The sequence below is a fragment of the Diceros bicornis genome, chromosome 8, assembly GCF_020826845.1.
Source record: "Diceros bicornis minor isolate mBicDic1 chromosome 8, mDicBic1.mat.cur, whole genome shotgun sequence".
NCBI classification, from domain to species: Eukaryota; Metazoa; Chordata; class Mammalia; order Perissodactyla; family Rhinocerotidae; genus Diceros; species Diceros bicornis.
In genome coordinates, this window is record NC_080747.1 from 51,638,530 (window position 1) to 51,658,875 (window position 20,346).

Consider the following 20,346-nt stretch of genomic DNA (forward strand, 5'->3'; position numbering starts at 1 on the left):
AAAAAAAATATTAAAATTATAGATTAGTAATATGGAGAGCCTTGTCATTTCAAATACTAACTGCCTTCTTATTATATCCTGGGAATGCATTAATTCTTCTTTACCAATGCATTATTTTATGCACAATGACCTTAAGAGTCCTGAATATATACAAGAGTAGAAAACATTAAGTATGGTTTATATAGCTTCCAAAATATTATTTGGTCAAAGAAGAGATCCAAACCTGTCTCTTTCCTGGTAAAACACTACAGTTTTGAGAACTATAACCACCTTCTGAATAGTACAGAACCAAATTTTTATTCTTCATAAAGATGTTATTATAACAAGAAATTTCTTAAACCCGTATAGAATCTGTGTATAAAACTATATATAACTTTGCTTTAAATCTTTAAAAATGGCCCTGAAGCACACAGAACAATCATCTGACTTTCAATAAATCCAGAATGTGATTTTAGACATTAAGTATTATAGATAATAAACTTCATAGAACATCATTTCTTTTTTTTTTTTTTGTTTTTTTTTGTTTTTTTGTTTTTTTGTGAGGAGATCAGCCCTGAGCTAACATCCGCCAATCCTCCTCTTTTTTTCGCTGAGGAAGACGGCCCTGGGCTAACGTCGGTGCCTATCTTCCTCCACTTTATATGGGACGCCGCCACAGCATGGCTTACCAAGCAGTGCGTCGGTGCGCGCCCGGGATCCGAACCAGCGAACCCCGGGCCGCCGCAGCGGAGCGCGCGCACTTAACCGCTTGCGCCACCGGGCCGGCCCGAACATCATTTCTTTAGACGTGAAATTAAATAGAGGATTATTTCTTGATTGTGTTCAACTGCCAAAGATGTGAAAAATGTGGAGTCCCAGGGATGCACATAAACTGCATATCTCAGATGGCCCCTCTCAAAATTCTAGCTGCCATCAGACAGACATAAGTAAAGGTACTAATGAGGGAAAACTGCTGAGCGCCTTAAATTCACAAGAGAGAGACATGGAGATTTTATCTTGCCTAATAACTTTCACATCATGGTGTTATGTAAAGTCTTAGTTCTTTCATTTACTCTCACTTTTGTCCTCTCTCAAAAGGTATGTAAACTCTACTTAGCCTCCAATTTTCTAAACCCACTTTCTATTTCAGCGCTCTGTCATTAAACTACTTACATTTTCTTCCTGAAATGATACAGGTATCAATATCTTTATTATAAGTGGTTACTGAATGTCATGATTAATATTTCATGCAAAAGAGCGTGAAATATTTGTTTTCATTTTGGTTAGTTGAGGTGTGCTCAACTAACCAAAAGAAAACAATAAAAATGATCAACTTAGTGTAACAAGATTAATTAAATATATATTCTTTGAATTAGTAAAACGGAAAATAGCATCAAAAAAGCTCTTCTCTGAAAAAAGAAAATCAAAATGCTACATTATCTCTGTTTTAGATTTCTTTTATTTTATAGTAGTCTTTCAACACAAAACACAACTGGATTTCAAATCCTTGGCCTTAAATCATTTGTATATAACTTATTTCTGCATCATATATTTCAATAGGACCCTGCTAGCAAGTAAAAGGAGTTGGATGAGTAAAGAGAAATGAAATAGCAGCATCTTCCAAGATTATAAGGGCAGCATTTCATAGCCTTTGTCTGTACAATGTCCAAGGTACCACAAATATTAGGAAAAATGTAAGCCAAGCAGCACTTGACAAGACAGCTTAATAGTTACTGCTTCAGGTGATAATTTCAAAGTATGTGCATAAGCATCTTGCTTCTCTGAATATTCTCAATTAAGAAGAGAAAAACCGTAATTTTCTTTGATGTTAGAATCTATCATGGTGAGATTTTATTTATTTTTCTTTTCAAGTGTCCAAAATATAAATGAAGGCTCATGTTTTCTATTTCTAATGAAGAATAGAAAGACTTTAATTTAAATAATTATGGCCATGAGCCAGAGAATCAAATAGGTAATACATACACATTTCCCATAAATATCTGCTCCTACTTAGAAAAATATGCTAAGAAACAAACAAAAATATGTCATTTATTTTAGATTGACTAGCTGAAATAAAACTTTGAATTCTTCCAAGTTTTTTTCCCTTTTAATACAAAGTGGATATGTTGCTGTCCTCAGCAAAAATCTTACCTGTGAAGAAGAAATCAGGGGACGAAGAGAAAGTAACACTCATCAAGAACTTAAGAATGTGGTTGGTATTATATTCCTAGACGCTTCTGCCAATGTCATGACACGTCAAGGAGATTACAGTAGTTTCACGAAGGGCACAGATAGAAAACACAGTATTTTCGGTTCAATTTTGTTGGGTTTCCTGTGATCCCATGGTTTAATGAAAGTATTTGCTGATCCTTTGATTACCATAAACAATATGCCTGGGCATTTTGGAAGTGTGGTCACTGAACGCAATATGGTGACTGCAGCTCTGGCCTTCAGGTCTAGCAACTCCTCAAGGCCCACCCTCTGAGCTCATGCTTTTCTCTGTGTTTGTTTCCTCCTTATTCCTATTTCTTTGCTTTAAGATTAAAGAACTGGTTTTACACAGTCAGCTTGGGCTGGCTTGATTTCCTTCCCAGATGCTTGGGCTTGCTCCTTTTCCTGCTGGGCACTAAAAACGCCAAGTCAGTTGCATTCTAATCCCATGCCCGGCCAGACATCACAAGTCAGCCATGTTCATCAGAGCAGTGGAAAAGAAAAACGATGGACTTTCATATCCATATGCATATCCTGGTGTTACCAACTTTTCCTTCCCAAGCCATTAAGAACTAGTTTCTCCCTGCCTGCCTCTCATGGCCCTGTTCAGTTTCTTGCCCCCATCTCCTATTGTCTCTTACCTGTTAGCATTGCTCTCATTCCAATCTTCTACCCTATACAACACTTCTTTTGCCTTCAGAACTTAAAAATACTGTATCATGACACATAGTCCAGCCAGAACCTCCCTTAAATTATGACCCCAAACACACAGTAGGAATCATCATGTGAACAGTTGATCTTGACCTTTCAAGGTTTCTGAGGGTGTCTATTTTTTTGCTCTGTTTTCATTATTGTGTTTCTATGTATCTTGCTTCTACAGAAAGGTTAATTTATTGAGGTTCAAGTACAGTGGTAAGAAACCTTGTAGTAGAAGTCTAAACGGAAATACTTAATTGATCTTGTACAGAGGAAAGATCATCAGCCTGAAGCCCCAGTTTTAGTCCCAGCTTTTACAATACCTAGATGTATAAATTGAGACCCAACCACTGGCACACTCGCTACATAATTTAGAGTGAGAAATGAAATGCTATATCCCAGTCATCTAATGTCCAATATAAAACATCAGAAGGGGTCTTAAAAGAACTGATCCTACCGTTCATTTTATAAATGAGGAAATTGAAAACCAGACAAAAGAAAGGATCTTCCCAAGCTCACAGAGGACCACCCTGACCATCTGATCATCCCCTCTGCCTGTGTCCACCTCTGTCTTCTTGTCAGCACATCTCTGTCTTTGATATGTGGATTTGTATGTGGGATTTCTTGATTCACTGCATTGATTGCTACTCCATTCTGTTGAAATTAAATTCACATTTTTTTCAGACATAATGTAACCATAAATAATTTTTTCCATTCCTTCCTTTCTTCCTTTCCCTCCTCTCACCCTCCCTCCCTCCCTTCTTCTTCCCTCCTTCCCTCCTTCCTTTCTCCATATATTTTAACACCGAAACACAGATATGAGGGAAGAGACATGATTGTCTTATTCTCTAATGTATCTCAGAATCTGACACCACAGGACACAGAGTGTGTGCTTGATATTTTACAATGAATGAATTAATGTCAAATATATACACATCCCTCCTTAGTCCAGAGATACACTAATTTGAAATAATTCAAACATGGTAAATAATTCAAACATGGTAAATAAATAATTCAAACATGGTAAATAAGGATTTGCCTTTTGCTTTCATTTGAACAAAAATAAATTTTTTTCTCTGTAAATTGTCTGAATTTTATAAATTCAAATAAGAAGGAAAGTCTACAAATTCATATTTTTTTTTTAAAGATTTTATTTATTTTTTTATTTTTTCCCCCCAAAGCCCCAGTAGATAGTTGTATGTCATAGCTGCACATCCTTCCAGTTGCTGCATGTGGGACTCAGCCTCAGGATGGACGGAGAAGTGGTGCCTCGATGCGCACCCGGGATCCGAACCCGGGCCACCAGCATCGCAGCGCACGCACTTAACCACCAAGCCACAGGGCTGGCCCTATATTTTTTGAAAATTAGTCTTCATTAAAAAGCTCTAAGAATTTATTTTAAGACATTTTCTTATTCCAATAATTCATACAATTATTTTGAGTTTAGTTTTGCATATTAATCTGCTGAACTATTTTTCATTGGCATTAAATTATACCAATTATAACTTACAGCTCAGTTTAGATAGGTTGTTTTTAAGTATATGATGTTTTAAAATATTCAGTTTTTACGTTTCACTCACTAACCTTCTTCACCATTCTGTACAGATTAAAAGCCCAGAGTATAGCCTATCAGTTAGCGGCATTATACCTTATTTCATATTTCAGTCAAATCATATTAGGACTATCTTAGTGATTTTCTTTGGCAGAGTGATGTAAAAATACAGCTAGAAATCTGACACGTCCAAAGCAAGACCGTGTTTATAACATAAATGCTTCCTTAAATATAGGGATAACTGTCCACTGTCCTTTAATATTACAGTATTTTGTGGATGATGCCTTTTGAAATACTCGAAAAAGAAAGGAAGTCTACACTTTCGATTTTATTCAAAATATTTTTAGATGTCTTTTATTATGATTTTCTGTGTGTGTGTGTAGCATATTTGCTAACTTCACTGAAGATATCCTAATCTCAAATTACTAATTAACTTCTGTTTTTAAAAGAGCAGTACCTCTCCATGATCTTAGGAAATGCCTGGGAAATAGTTTGACCATGTGCTCAAATTTGAAAGTCAGGCCCTTTATCCATTTAACCAGTGAGCAGCACATTCCAGTTGCTACCTCGTAAAATGCTTATGTAAAGTCTACAAATTCTGGAAGCTTCCTGCTATTGCAAAAATCAGATGAAATATTTTTGCAATGAAATACAATAATCAGATGAAATACAATATGAAAAATCAGAAACTTCAAACACATCAAATATCTTTTGTTTTTCTTTTTATTAGTGTCTAGTTTATTATAGTAATTTACATTTTTAACATCAGATTTTCAGTTTCATTATTTCATGATTTTCTTTCAATTTTCTATACTGGTTAAAATTAGGTAAAATACACTCAAGTAAGGACCTAAATGAATTCCTTATTTTCTTGTTTTCCCCAGGTGCATGATAAATGATTACTAATATTCTTTCCCATAACATTTTATAAGACTTACTATGGTTACATAAGATCATTATGTTTTCCCTCCCTGTTGGATATGCAATTGAGCTCATATGTCTGTGTGTGCGTGCAGAAATCTGCTGTTCCCTAACACATTCAATCCAGGACATTTCTTTTGAGAGAAACTGGGCCAGAAAATCCTTAAAGAGTAAGTGACTTAGAATCTTGATTAATGGCAGAAATCTTCCTATTGTTGGGATAGACTTTTTTCTGTTTGTTATTACGACCTTTGATGTGTTACCGTCAACTAGAAGCCATTCTTCATTAGGAAGAAACACTGTATTATTAAGACCAGTGCATGATTGGGTACAAATATGAGTCCCTAGTCCCCCTGCATGTTCAGTGGCTGCCCAAATGCTTAAGCTATGAGAGCCAAATAGAAAAGCAAACTTCATCTTGGGTCATAATGCTTTGAAATACATTTTGTTATAATTATAAGGTGATCCTGGAATGCGCGAAAACCTCAAAACTAATACAGTACAGGAAGAATAGTTTAGAGTTACAGCTAGGTTTTCTCAATACATAATATGTGCATGACATAATCATGCAGAACATAATCATACCATTTTGCAGAGGAGTAAACTGAGGCCCAGAGTGACTAACACACTAATTAGTGCCAAATCAACGTCTTTGACGGGAATTCTTTGATATTAATTAATGTTTTCTCCTTTTGAAGGGTTAAAATTATAACGCATAAAATGTAGTGGCACATGAGATCATTTTAACCAACAAAAGAAAATTTTTCATTACCTAATGAGCTAGGTATTTACGTTTTCAATGATAAAATTGTGGGCCTTTTGTTGTAGAATTGTAGCACCCATCCTTCCTTGATTAGTTTCCTGACTTTTGGATCAAGATCACACACAGTTCACTGACCAACAGAAGTATTACAGTTTTTATGCACAACCACAAGAATAAAATGGTTTAAAAAGAATAAAATGAGTAGTATAGAGTTTCTGTTTCAGAAATTCAATTGGTCTAATAGCTATGGTTCTTTAGTAAAATAAATATAACATAACGTATCAACTTTCAGTAAAAATCATTTGAATCAACAGTCTTGTTACATTTCCTCAATAATATGTTTGTGCAAACAAAGATTGCATCAAATAGGAGTTTGAGTTGTTTAAAACATCTTTAAAATTCATGAGTATGATGTAGCAATATTGCTAGAAATGACTCAATTAATTTTCTGTGTATGAAATAAAGCTGAAGTCGATTACTTTATTGCCCGTGGAATAGTTACAAATATTTATGGGCTCAAATTCAATTCATGAAACAAATAAAATCACTTGAGAAAGACAGAGATTAAAACTTTCAAGTTTATATGAACCTTTTCACAGGGAAATTCACAGATAATTGAGCATCTGTATACAACACTACATATGAAGGGCAAAGAGGAGATTTTTTTTCTCCTAGAAAAATAATTCATACTTTTTCTCTTTAATGTTGCAGTCAGTAATTATAAAAAAGAAAAGGAAAGAAAGAAAAGAAAAAATATGGATTCTTTCTTCATTTATTCTTTTAAAAAATTACCCAAGTGCAGAAGAAATGAATTAAAGATTAGAAAAATCAAAAGCACCATATCAGACAAAATATGCACAATTAGAGAAATTTATGATTTAAGCAAAAAAATGTTTCTTAGTAAAATACTATGACGATCATGACCTAAAAACAAAACAGAAAATGTACATATATTATTGCTTATATATTTGTTGTTATTCCACTTTTAAGAAGATATCTATTAAATAGTTTCACAGTATATAAAATGGTAAAATATGTAATGAATATTTTAAGTTTTAAAATCTGGCTTTTCTGCTGGAAAAATTTACTTAGGAAAACAAATTCAAATTTATCAACTGGTCAATAATAATTTTAAAAGGTGGAATGTGCTAAGTGGATAGGTATGCCTGAAGCTAACAAATTAATAAACTGAATTAAAATCTTACATGATCTCCTTAGTGTTTTATCAAACAGCAGTCCCATTAAGCATGGTACATGTTATCTAGTTTGTCAGTGATTTTGCACCATGAGTTATAATATTAAAAGAAATAGCTAAAAACAAATTATAAACCACTGATCTAGTTTAGTTCCATTATAGTTACACTATATATTGGGACACCACCAGCTTAAGCTATAGTAGCCTACCACTGTATATTTTCTTTCACATTCTACCAAGAGAAGATCAGTATGACAATTGATAATATGTAAAACTGTGGTAATATAAATAATATTTTTGTACTATTATAAAAGTTTACATAGTCTGTGAGTTTATATCTTTCTACAGAGATGATTATGATGTCAAATATATACTTGCTTAAGCAGGGGTACACATTTGCCATGGAAATTTTAAGATCTAAGAAGTCATATGTTTCTCCTATGTTTCAGGATTTCGCAGTGGACACAGACAGACAGACAGACGTACACACACACGCAATGAAGAATTCCTTCATGACGGTCATTGTGAGATGTTAGAGATGGTCCTCCCAGCGTTATTTAAACGTATGTGTTATCAATAACACTTAAAATTTTAGCCTGACATTACTACTCTCTTTAGTATAAACACTGTCCCGTTATAGATAGCTATAAATTCTGTGGAGAGGCTTTCTTTTCAAAGCAATATGAAAGTTTCAGTAAATGAGAAAAAAAGTATTTCACTTGGGATTCAATTTAATGAAAATAAAGTAGATTAACCTCTAGTACGCTTAATGTTTCAGACAAAATAGATACAATTATACTCTTGCTATTCTGGCAAAAAAAGAAAAAGAAAAAAGGGTTTCAGTAACCCATTTGCAACACTGGATTATTTATCCAGCCTATAATATATACCAGAAAATACAATTTTGTCTGTGCTCTCTGGTCTTTATTCTGCCCTCATTTTCCAATAGATAGTATTACATTTCTGGGTAGGCCTTGAAAATAGCACCCATAAATCAATTCCATATCTCACATTAATCATGTTCTTGTAATCAGTGGCTCATCAACACGAATTTCCATCTCATTTTTTGTTGGGAAACAGCCACATTAGGGTTTTGAATTTATTCAAGTTTGAGTGACTATATTGCCAAGATATAGACTAACGTCCACTGTATCCACTTGCCACAGCTGTAGAAATGAAATTCTGTAGAAATGGAGGCCGTCTACAGTTAGTGTGTTGTCCAATCAAGAGGCGAAACTTCCACAGGGAACAGCTTTATATTTTAGAATCCCATTGCTTCTCTTTTTGAGATGGAAGTAAAAAAAGGAACAGCTGTGGGTCCTGCAAATTCCTCCCCCTGTTTTTGTCGAGGCTTGTCTTGACAAAAAACTGATCTCACCAAAAAACAGCTCTTCGAATAAAAGTACTACACATTTCTTAACAAAAACTTAATACAAAAGTTTAAAATGTCTAGTGATAGTTCTAAAAGGACAATTGCCAATTTTCAGTGTTTATTTTTACATTTTTGATCATTAGTTTAATGTGAATTTAACTTTGACCTACATTAGACTATAGAATTTCACAAGGCAGCCTATCTGAAGGCAGTGATTGACTAATACTTATAGAAATCTTTTGTCCGTCAACTCAGTCTAAACATTTTATTGCATTTTATTAATTTTTTATTTGAAAATTACTGTGAAAATCGATTTTCTAATAATGCTAAGAATTCTAGGCAGATAGAAAGTGTTTACAGCATTAGTGGAATTACAACAGTAGGGAAGAGAAATCTTATATTTGTTCTCCCTACTTGGATCTTTTGCCTATACTTTTTCTTTATCTTCTTATATTGACCCATAATCATTTTGAGGCCTTTTGCTTAGGTTAGTAACCACAAGTGGGAAAAGTGAAATTAATTTTGCAGTGTGATTTGAATCTTAAAATTAAGACAAGTTATTAACTGCCTTTTTCTCTGCTTATCAACACAATCCCTTTCACCAATATATTATAGTAATAGAAAACACAGATAGAGCAAACGCAGATAAGAGGTAAGTGTAGTTATGGCACAGAAAAATAAAATATTTTAGCCTAATGAATCTTAGGTATTATTTGGTACTTTCATATCTATTTGTAGATGAGCAAACAGGACTCAATATGATAAAGGATATATCCATAATTATAGGAGGTAATTGTCCCTGACTTTCATTTATTGTTCTGTTTGCTATACAACTGATAGTTTATTTGTTATATAGCTAACAGTCCCTAGAAAAGATCGCTCAGTGGGTTCCTGGATATCTCAAGGTCTTTGATACTATTTCTCCATTCCACTTTTGGCTGGTTATACTGAATATACGATAATTCTTTGTACATTTAAATGTGTGTTTACTGTGAGAAAAGTAAGCAGATAAGGAATCAAGTTTTGGAAAGGCTACTGGGAACAGGGACTCTTCTATGCTGCTGCTGGGAATATATATCAGTAGCCAAATTTGGGAAGCTATTTAGCACTACATGGTAAATTAAAAAAAATTTTAAACCATGATTTTCACATGTGACTAGAGATACATATACCAAGAGAATATCTCCAAAATTGTAATAGCCAAACTTTAGAAACCACTTAGATGACGATCAATAGAAATAAATAAAACATGTTATTTTCATCCTATACATCACTATATAAGAGTTAACACTAATTCATTTATATAAAGATCACAAATACATAATGACGAGGGGAAAATGCAAAATTTTAAAACCAGTAAAACATTTAGCTTTGCTTTAAAAATAAGTAAAACAGGGCCTTCCCAATGGTGTAGCAGTTAAGCTCGTGCACTCTGCTTTGGCAGCCTGGGCTTCGTAGGTTTGGACCCTGGGCATGGATCGATGCACTGCTTATCAAGTCATGCTGTGGCAATGTCCCATATAAAGTAGAGGAAGATGGGCAGGGATGTTAGCCAAGGGCCAAGCTTCCTCAGCAAAAAGAGGGGGATTGGCAATGGATGTTAGCTCAGGGCTAATCTTTCTCACAAAATAAAATAAATAAATAAAACAATACTATAAATTATGTTTTATTACATCCATATAATCAAATGGTGATAAAGTATAAATAAACAGGAAAAATACACTAAATTCATGAGAACAGATCAATAAAATGGATCCAATCTGAACAACATAGGGAAAGATTGAATGAAAAATGAACAGAGCCTCAGAGACCTCTAGAACAAAATAAAGCATATTGACATATGTGTAATGAGAGTTGCAAAAGAGAAGAGACAAAAAATGATGGGCACAATATTTGAGTAAATACCAAAATTTTCCCATATTTGATGAAAAACATTGATGTACAAATCCAAAATGCCCACTGAACCCAATTATTGTACACAAAAAGATCCATGCGTGGACATGTTATAGCAACACTGCTGAAAGCCAAAACATTAGAAACAATTTATGAAAGCAGCAAGAGGAAAAGAATTCATCACATAGAGAAGAACAAGAATATAGCAATTAGCTGACTCCTCAGCAAAAGCAATGCAGGCTGGAAAAGAGTGGAATGACATATTCAAAATGCTCAAAGGAAAAAGACTGCCCACCAAGAACTCTATATCTAGCAAAACTAACTTCCAAAACTGAAGGTGACTCAAAACTCACCCACAAAAAATAAATAATCCACTTAGAAAATGGACAAAAGTCATGAACAGATTACTGCAGAGCGTATACACACAGCAAGTAAACACATGAACAGATGTTGAATGTCATCAGCCATCAGGGAAATTCAAATTAAAACCACAATGAGATAACACTACACACCTATCTGAAATGATTAAAAAAAATTTTTTTTAACAGTGAAAACACCAAATGCTGATGAGGATGTGGAGAAACTGGATTCCTCATGCATTGTTGGTGGGAATGTAAAGTGGTACAGCACTCTGGAAAACAGGCAGTTTCTCACAAAACTAAACATGCAATTATTATCCAAGGCAGCAATTTTACTCTTCAACATTAATTCTAGGTAAATGAAAACTTATGTTCACACAAATACCTGGCATACATGTTCACAGCAGTTTTATTTATAATAGCTCTGAAACTAGAATCAGCCCAGATGACCTTCAATGGGAGAATGGTTAAACAAAGTGTGGTGGAATGCTACTTAGCAGTATAAAGAAACAAACTATTGATACAAGCAACAACTGGAATGCATCTCCATGGAATTACGTTGAGTGCGACAAATCAATCTCAAATGTTAAGTGCTGTATGAGTCCATTTATATAATATTTTGAAATAACAAAATTTTAGGCCTGGAGAAGAGCATAGTGATTGCCAGAGGTTAGGGATAGGGGACATGGAGGAGGAGGAGAGATTTGATTGTGGTCATAAAAGGGCAATACGAGAGATCCTTTTGTTGTTGTCTCTATTTGATATCATAGAGGTGGTGAACACAGAAACCTACAAAGCTGATAAATTTGTATAGAACTTAATACACACACACACACACACACACACACACACACACAGAAGAGAGAAAAGGAGAAGAGAGAATTGAGAGGTACAAGAATAACAGATCAGGAGAAATTGTTACACAATTAATGAACAAGATCATTCAAAACTGGACTTCCGATGTATCTTACTTGAAAGCTGATGTGTTAATTCACTACATCATGATGCTTCCCAAAGTAAGACAAAGAGTTTATGGGAAAACAGTCATTCCTAGGCAAACTAATGAATGGAGTAAAGGAACTCACTCTCTGGTATTCTTCCCAAGAAACAGCCATATTTTTTATTTTAAAAATTCTACTCTGTACTTTTTGTTTCTCTTTAACTTTGTATTAAAGCTTAAGCAGTTATTAAAGTAATGCCACTCAAAGTATTTTCTATATAACTACAATCCCACTAAATAGTTCATGGAAAACAAGTGTTCTTTAGTGACACAACTACAGAGCTCTTCCTAGTATATCCCTTTTTAAAATACTAAAATTGAAAGCTTTGAGAATTCTATGCATATGTGTAAAGTAAATCTGTATAGCATACATATCTGTATAGTAAAGCCATGCAGTAAATTATCCTCTTAAGTTTTATATATTATACTATTTTCCAAGCTTGTATTGCCAGAAAATTTTTTTATTCATAACACGTATGAGTATTCCACAGAACATATTTTGGGAGATTCTAAGTTATGGTGTTGACTGATAATTGCTTAGGTGTAGCTACTTACTAGGATATCATATAATAATGGCTTAAATTCTGACTATTCCCCTGTGATACATTTTTCAGAGTACCTAATTCATATTCCTTTTTCAGTTTACAGATCTGTATGCTCCAAAAGATTCATTCCATGACAAAGAAACCTGTTGTCAATTGTTTGTATATCCTCAATGTTTAGAATTATGCCTGGAGAACTACATAAATTCAATACATATCAATTGAGTATATGTACGTAAGAGTGAAAGAACGAATGAATGAATGAATGAATGAAACAAATAATAATAAATGAATTAAAATACCAAGAGCCATTTGATTTACTCTTACTGCTTTACTCAATGGTAAAGTGTTGGGATCTACAGCAAGGGAACAGAAAGAACTTTTGAGTGAGTTATTTCTCCCACCTTTTTCTAAAAGCAATTTAGTCAAAGAACACTTGGCATGTCAATCCTGAAGTGTTGCCAGCCTTTTGCTCTGGCCACTATTTTTTTCCTCTCAATAATAACTCCCACCAGAAGCATGGCAAGGAAAGAAAGAGAAGGTTAAATTCAATTCTGTCAAATGTCGTTAAGAGTTGGCAGCTCCAGGAAACGTTTTATATTGAAGAGAATTGAATCTAGTGGAAAAGGGAGCTACCTGAATCTCTGTGAATTTCATTTATCTGTGTATCTATGTTCCTAATTATCAGTGGTAAGTGACAGTTGGCAAGCCCATGGAGGTCTCAGAATATTTCAAAATTTTATTAAATGGTCAAAACGTAACATTTAAAAACTTCAGGGCTTCATAGAAATAAAAGTATGATTTATTTCATGTGAAGCTGAGGATTGCTCTAACCAGTTTTCTTTTTCTTTTCATATAAAATAGGATGTTAAAGTTATATAGTGGTATCTGAAATTCCTATCTTGACAAGATCTAATGAGTTGGGCTAAATGTAATGTTCAAACACTGGGACATAGATTCTTTTTCACTTAACCACCAAAAAGAAGAATATGAGCCCTAATGACTCCAGTTCACACACTCCAGTTCACTTTACCCAAACGAAGAAGGTAAGTTACAAGACTAAATAGAAAATTTCTTTGACATATATCTGATAAGCAGTAGAATCTCAATAATTCAATAATTCTTTGATCACATTTTACAACACATATTACAACCCTTTTAAAAAGTACATCATATCAAAATAAAAAATACTAGAAATTTAATTATTCTAAAATGTAACAAAGCAAATACTTATTGGAAATTTTTAAAAAGCAACGAAGTTTATAGATTTCAATATTCATAATTAAATTTCTTGCTTTAATTGAAGATCTCAGTGTACTTTTAATTTGTTAATTTTCACAAGAATTTGGAGCCGCATTTTAGAGCTGACCACTTTGTAGCATAATCAAGGCATAAACATGTTCTTGATGATCTTTCTCTAAGTAATTACTTTATGGTTTCATACCACCTTACTGCTGACACAGTTCATTTCTGTGATGATTTTTACAGAGTAACTAAATATGCCCCAAATGTGCTAGTTTGTGTTTTTCTCATATTCAGTGACAAAGTATTCATTTATATTCATGCGAAGATGATTGCATTTATAATTCTAAGTTCCCATATTGAAACATTCCATTCATAACTAAGTAGAGCTAATAAAAATCAGTAAAATACATACTTGTCCTAGTCACAGAAGTTTGCCACAAAGGGGCCCATGAAAGAATGAACTGATCACATTGACAACTTGCCAACTGTTTGCATATGTACACTCGTTGATAACGCCATACTCCAGAGGCATTTACACTAATCCATTACAAACAGTGTAATACTTTCTACATAACTGAAAAATGATGCCTTTAAAAATGACTACAAGTTATATTTGAGAAGTTATTCTTCAGATTTTCATAAACCAATTTTAGATAAACATACATTACATACATTTAAGCATTTAAAAAAAAAAAATCTGGACTTTGTTAGAAAAAAGACATTAAAAGAGGAGCCTTGGTATTTAATAATAAACTACAGAATTTTAACCCGGTTAGAATCAGTAACCATAAAGGATATATAACTACAGAAACTGTATATTGATATTAAATAATTGAATTTGATTTATGCAGCCTGGTTTTGAAAATGTATCTCTAAACGAAAAATGAATAATGACTGAGCTAATTTTTCTTCTATTTAAGCCACCTTGACTCATTTTTTTTCTCCTCAGCTAAAATACCTTAAAGCTGACAGAATTAATTATTCAGTAACAGATGTACTGACTGAGTCTCATTAATACATGTATAGCCCAGGTTTTCCTAGGTAAGTATCTATGTGCACAGAATTCCCATTCAGTTTAATGGGGTCATGCTTACATTAAAATATATAAATATATATCCAGAAAACCTTAGTTTAACATTTCTATATGTAAAAGCTATTCAATTTTTTTCTTTTTATTTCCTTCTTAAATATCCATTCATACTAGTATCTCATTTTTTCCATTTTAATTGATAATACTATTGTAAAGTTCCTCCTTTCTTTTACTCCCCGGCTCAATTTGGATGACCTACCACAGAGGTTTCCACACACTGGTTTAATCATCAACTGTATCATAACAAAAATGCAGATTCTTGGGTACTACACATGACCTATGGAATCCTGGGACCCAGGAAGATGTATTTTAATAATATATGAAAATAATAATTGCTTAAAATTTATTGAGAACTTAAAATGTGCCTAGCACTTTCCTAAATATTTACAAGTTTTAACACAGGTTATCCTCACCAGGGTCCAATGAGGAAGCTGTCATTAATTAGATGAGGGAACTAGGAAAGTTAACGAGTTGGGGAGCTATGATTCTGGGAATATCACTCCAGAGTCCTGCCTCTTAAGCTTTTGCCACACATACTGCCTCTCTTGGGTGAGTCTAAAGTCTAGCCAGATTTCTATAAAAATGTTCTACAAATGTGGATAACTATAGTACACTGAATCATAGATATTTATAGCATGAATGTTTCTCAAACTAACCAAAAACTTCCTTGAGAGAAGGAACACTATATATATATATTAATTTTTGGATCCTTCACCAAAATACTTGAGTTCTCAGTACATATTTGTTGAATTGATTCTTCTTTTCAAATCCTCCAAGCAGAAATTCACCACAACCATCTGCACTAAGGAAACATTAAGTAGCAAACTTTCCTTTCATGATACAGTCTATTTTTCTGTCGTCTGAACCAAATACTTTCTCCTACATCCCAAACCCGTGTCTGAAGAGTCTTAACTCAGTTTTTATGAGGAACAACTCTTATCACCAATAGCCATATATGTATTTTTTTACTTTAGGATTTTGAACATATTTAAGTTCCTAAATTCACTATCTGAGACTGCCTCTGGCCAACATTCTAGAAAGCTAAATGCAATGGCCCAAACTATACCTCCTCTTAGTACGAGGCCCAGAAGAGCCCAAGTTTCAGGTCTGGAAATACAGACCAAGAAGCTGAGTTGGATTAAAAAGAATTTCTTCCCCTTCCCTCAAGTTATAATCTATACGCACACTGTTCTTTCAAATATATTAAAAATCAGATCAATGTGATGTTCCTTCCTGTACTTGAATCCCATTCAGTTTTTCTTTTCTGTGAGCCAATGACCTCCAATCTTTTAGCTTATCTACAGAGATATAGGTTACATTTTAGTTAGTTAGTTAGTGAGTTTTTTTATCTGTCTTATCCTTAGTCTTCACATTTTGTTTAAGACAGTTACACAGAATGGACGCTCATTCAAAATCTCCTATCTGTGGGTCAATATAACCCTGTCTTTTTATAAGAATCAGTCAGAATAATATTTCACTTCTTGAATGGTTATACATACATTGCTGTGAAATGAGAGCAGACAATGGTGTTGGTTGAAATTTTTATTTTTATTTTTTTGGCTAATGATATATGCTAAAACAGAAAAGAAATTAAGATTTTCTGCCACAAAAACATTTAAAGAAATATACTCAGAAAACGATCCAGGTAACTTGAGGAATCAGTTAATGGATTTGCATAAACTTGTAAATACCTCAAGGCCTTCCCCATATGTTGGAGCAAAGTAGAAAAACACAAGATGGTATGCGCTTTCCTTCTTAGACAGAGGCAGAAGAAACAGCAAGGAAGTGAGGAATAAAAATTCAGGAAGTACCATGCTTTAATACTTACATATGTATCATCAGACATTCATATGTATTTCTACAAACCAAGTCAACATTTTTTTTTTTTGGTGAGGCAGATTGGCCTTGAGCTAACGTATGCTGCCAATCTTTCTCCTTTTGCTGAGGAAGATTGGCCCTGGGCTTAACATCGGTGCCCATCCTCCTCTATTTTGTATGTGGGATGCTGCCACAGCATGGCTTGATGAGCAGTGTGTAGGTCCACGCCTGGGATTCAAACCTGGGAACCCTGGACTGCCGAAAGGGGCGTGTGCGAACTTAACCACTACGCCACAGGGTCGGCCCCTCTGAGTCACCATTTTTTCCATGATATATTGGAACTCATTAGGAAAAGCAGTGGAATAATTGCTAACCTCAGACACTGGTCTTAGAAAAGTGATTCTCCCCTTAATCAGGATATAGCCAAGTTTGAATAATGAACACTGCAGTCATGTTTAATAAGGTTAAACAAGAAAATATGAAATAAAAACATTGGAGAATATCACTTGTTTACACTTCCTGCTTCCTTCTTCACATATGTGGCATATAATATGCACCAACCTGGAAGACACCTAGACTCAGAAGTGGCAAAATACCACAGTGGCCAGAAGTGGGATGGAGCCAACAAATGTACTGGTATAGCGACTCAAATTTTAAAACTTTTGAGAGTGGAGATAAGATATCCATATTTGATTCTCCAATGCCACATACAGTTACTGGCATGTAGTAAGTGGGTGATAATGTTTATGAATTAATATTTACAGCCTGTTTTCTCCATCAGACTATCCACAGCACAAAATTTGTTGTTCATTTCTCCATTTACAATGTACACAGTACTTAGTACAAAACAGATTTATAGTAAATGCTATTTCATTGAACTAATGAATGAAGGCACCAAAAACAAAGTGAGAAGTGTTCAGAAATCACAATCTAGGAGAAAAATTAAGATCAAGAGCCAGGAAAAAAGTCAGGTGCCCAGGGATCAGAATATGAGCTCAAATATTGAGTTATTCCTAGAAAACTCTTCCACAGGGTTCTAGCATGTAATGTTTTTATTGGGGCTGCTAGCGTGTTGACATATTTAATCCTAGGCATCTTCTGGGTGTTTTTCTGTATCTAATACTAGGTTGTCTGTGTCTGTTATCTGTGTGTCTGCATGTGGATGTGTTTCTGAGCATGTTAGAGATTTGGGAAAACAAAAGGAAGGCACATTGTGCATGAACATTACAGTCAGTACTCTGAGTTCAAAACAAAGGCTACAGTCCATTAAGTTCTGAGATTAAAGTTTCACTTAGATTCTATTTTGTTGAAGCCTAAGGAGTGTGATTAAACCTTAGATGAGTGTCTTCAGGTGAAAATTATTCAGTCAGGCCCAACTTGCTCTAGGCATCTTTATATTAGTTCTGTTTAACTCTATTCTGTTCAGATTGCTTTATTCTACAGAAAAGTAACTTTTTTGTTTAGAATGAACTCTAAACAGTATTTTATTTGGTATACTCTTCCAAGATGAGCTAAAAACTTATTACAGCTTTGATTAAATGTATCAACTAGGGTCTGGGTAGATACACAGAGTTAGAAATAATGGTAAGACCATATTGGTAATGGTAATGGTAAGCACCATAGTAGTGCAAAGGGTTCCTAGAAAAACACTTACACTTTAATTTAGTTTATTTGTTCACATACAAACCTGTGTGAATTTACCAAAGTGTATTAAAGGCAGAGAGAACATCACTGATTTGAAAAAACCTTGGACAAGAAGTCAAGTGTTTCAGTCTATAAATGAAGATACAAACTTTGCATCATTTCCAAATCTTAGCCAGTTGACCATGACAAAGTCTTCCCCAATTCTTAAGGAAATGAGGAAAAGGTAGTAGGTATTTCATAAAGCCACATTTTTTTTCAATTTAATGGATTATTCTTTATTTTGGGATTATATGATTCTTATTATTGTGGTGTTACAATTTTCTTTTTAAATGAAACAACAGTGGTAATAGAGGGTAGTTTATGGGTTTTGATTTAGAGAGTGCTTTGAGTTTAATTTTTAAATAACTGATTGATGAATAGCGTAACTACTCTATAATTCTAAGAGATGCTTGACAGGTTTTGTCTGTGAAAAAGAAGGAATGAATTATGCCTCCCAGAATGGACTTGATCTGACTTCTGAAGTAAACTGTGCACAGTATTTGAACTTTAAGTCCATGTAACTTCAATTATTAATAAGAACAGAGTGGATGGTGTGTCATGTAGAGACTCAGAAAGGCTGAGAGCTGTCAAATAGTGTATTAATATTTAATTTTAAGGGCATATAATCATTATATAACAATTTTTATCAACTGATTTGGATAACATGAGTTTAGGCAGATTAGCTTATGAAAAGGTAGCATTCCCATATTACTTGCAACTAACCTATCTGAATCTTGGAAATCATATCTCCATAATAAAACACGTGTGTTAAACGAAGTTGGGTTCCTAGGCCATAAGCCTCACAAAACGCTATCAACATATGTAACATAATTAATGTATATGACATTGTTTCTGTGAGAAGCACATTTAAAGTTATAATTGAGGATGTCTGGTGTTCATAGATCTTTTACAATAATCCCAGGGATCTGAATCCATATTTCTCTAAATGAGGAAAAATTTCACTTCCAACCACATATTCATTTATTTATTCATTCATTCAACAATTATATTGATCATCTATTATGCTCTGGAGATATAATAATGAACAAGAAAAACAACTGCATGTTTCTTATATGATACCTGTACCTAACATGCTATCATAGAAGGCACACAATAGTAAGATTACTAATATAATATAATATAATGTAATGTAATGTAATGTAACGTAACATAATATAATATAATGTGAGGTTTGTGATAAATGGTAAAGGAAATATTTTAAATCTCTCTGATAGCTTTCCAAATTGGCTATATGAGGCAGGAGGCTCCAGGATTTGGGGATTCTAGGCACATTCAGATTAGCCACTTGATGGAGACTGAGGTATAAACACTTTGGGGTCAGGCTTCACAATGACTTCCTGAGTAGGAGTATTTCTGCCTTATCTAATAATGCTAACAGATCCTATCTATTATTACGAGTCACCAAACAATATATCAAAAATTCTTAATGAAATCATATTAAAGATTGTGATACAAAGTATCTTATTCTTAGAAATCAATGAGCTATGTGCTCTAACAACTATGTGCTTTGATAGCACTATGGCAAGTATCATAATTAACAATGAAAGTTTAAGGTTTTATTTGACAAAATTACTAAATTCCAAGTAAAACTTTAGAAAATGCTAAAAAATGCATATATTCATACCATCAGTAATTAATGAATAATAGACAAAAAAATTAAGGTAAAATCTATGATCTAATAGCTAAGCTCACATTTCACTATTACCATCTAGGAAAACAGAATTCACCGAATAACCTGTAGAGATTTGTGATAATAGAGGTAAGAGTAAAGTGGAAATAATTATTATGTTTTAGGAAAAGTGAAATAGGAGGAGAAAAAGTAATCAAAAGATATAACAAAAATTTTACTGAATTATTTTAAATACAAAAACAATTTTGGTGATATTTCAAAACCAAAAATGGAACATGTTTAACTTTACTTGTTATTATTCAATGTCTTTCATATTAGTGATTCAGAAATTCGCTGTGGAGTGTGGTTGCCACACATTGACGGATGTGTGACCTGC

General features: G+C 33.7%; 1 protein-coding gene across 1 annotated transcript in view; it reads right to left on the bottom strand.

Annotated features, from left to right (window-relative positions):
• Positions 1 to 20,346, bottom strand: part of EPHA5 (EPH receptor A5) — a 321,239-nt gene that overhangs the window by 253,112 nt on the left and 47,781 nt on the right. The window lies entirely within an intron of this gene.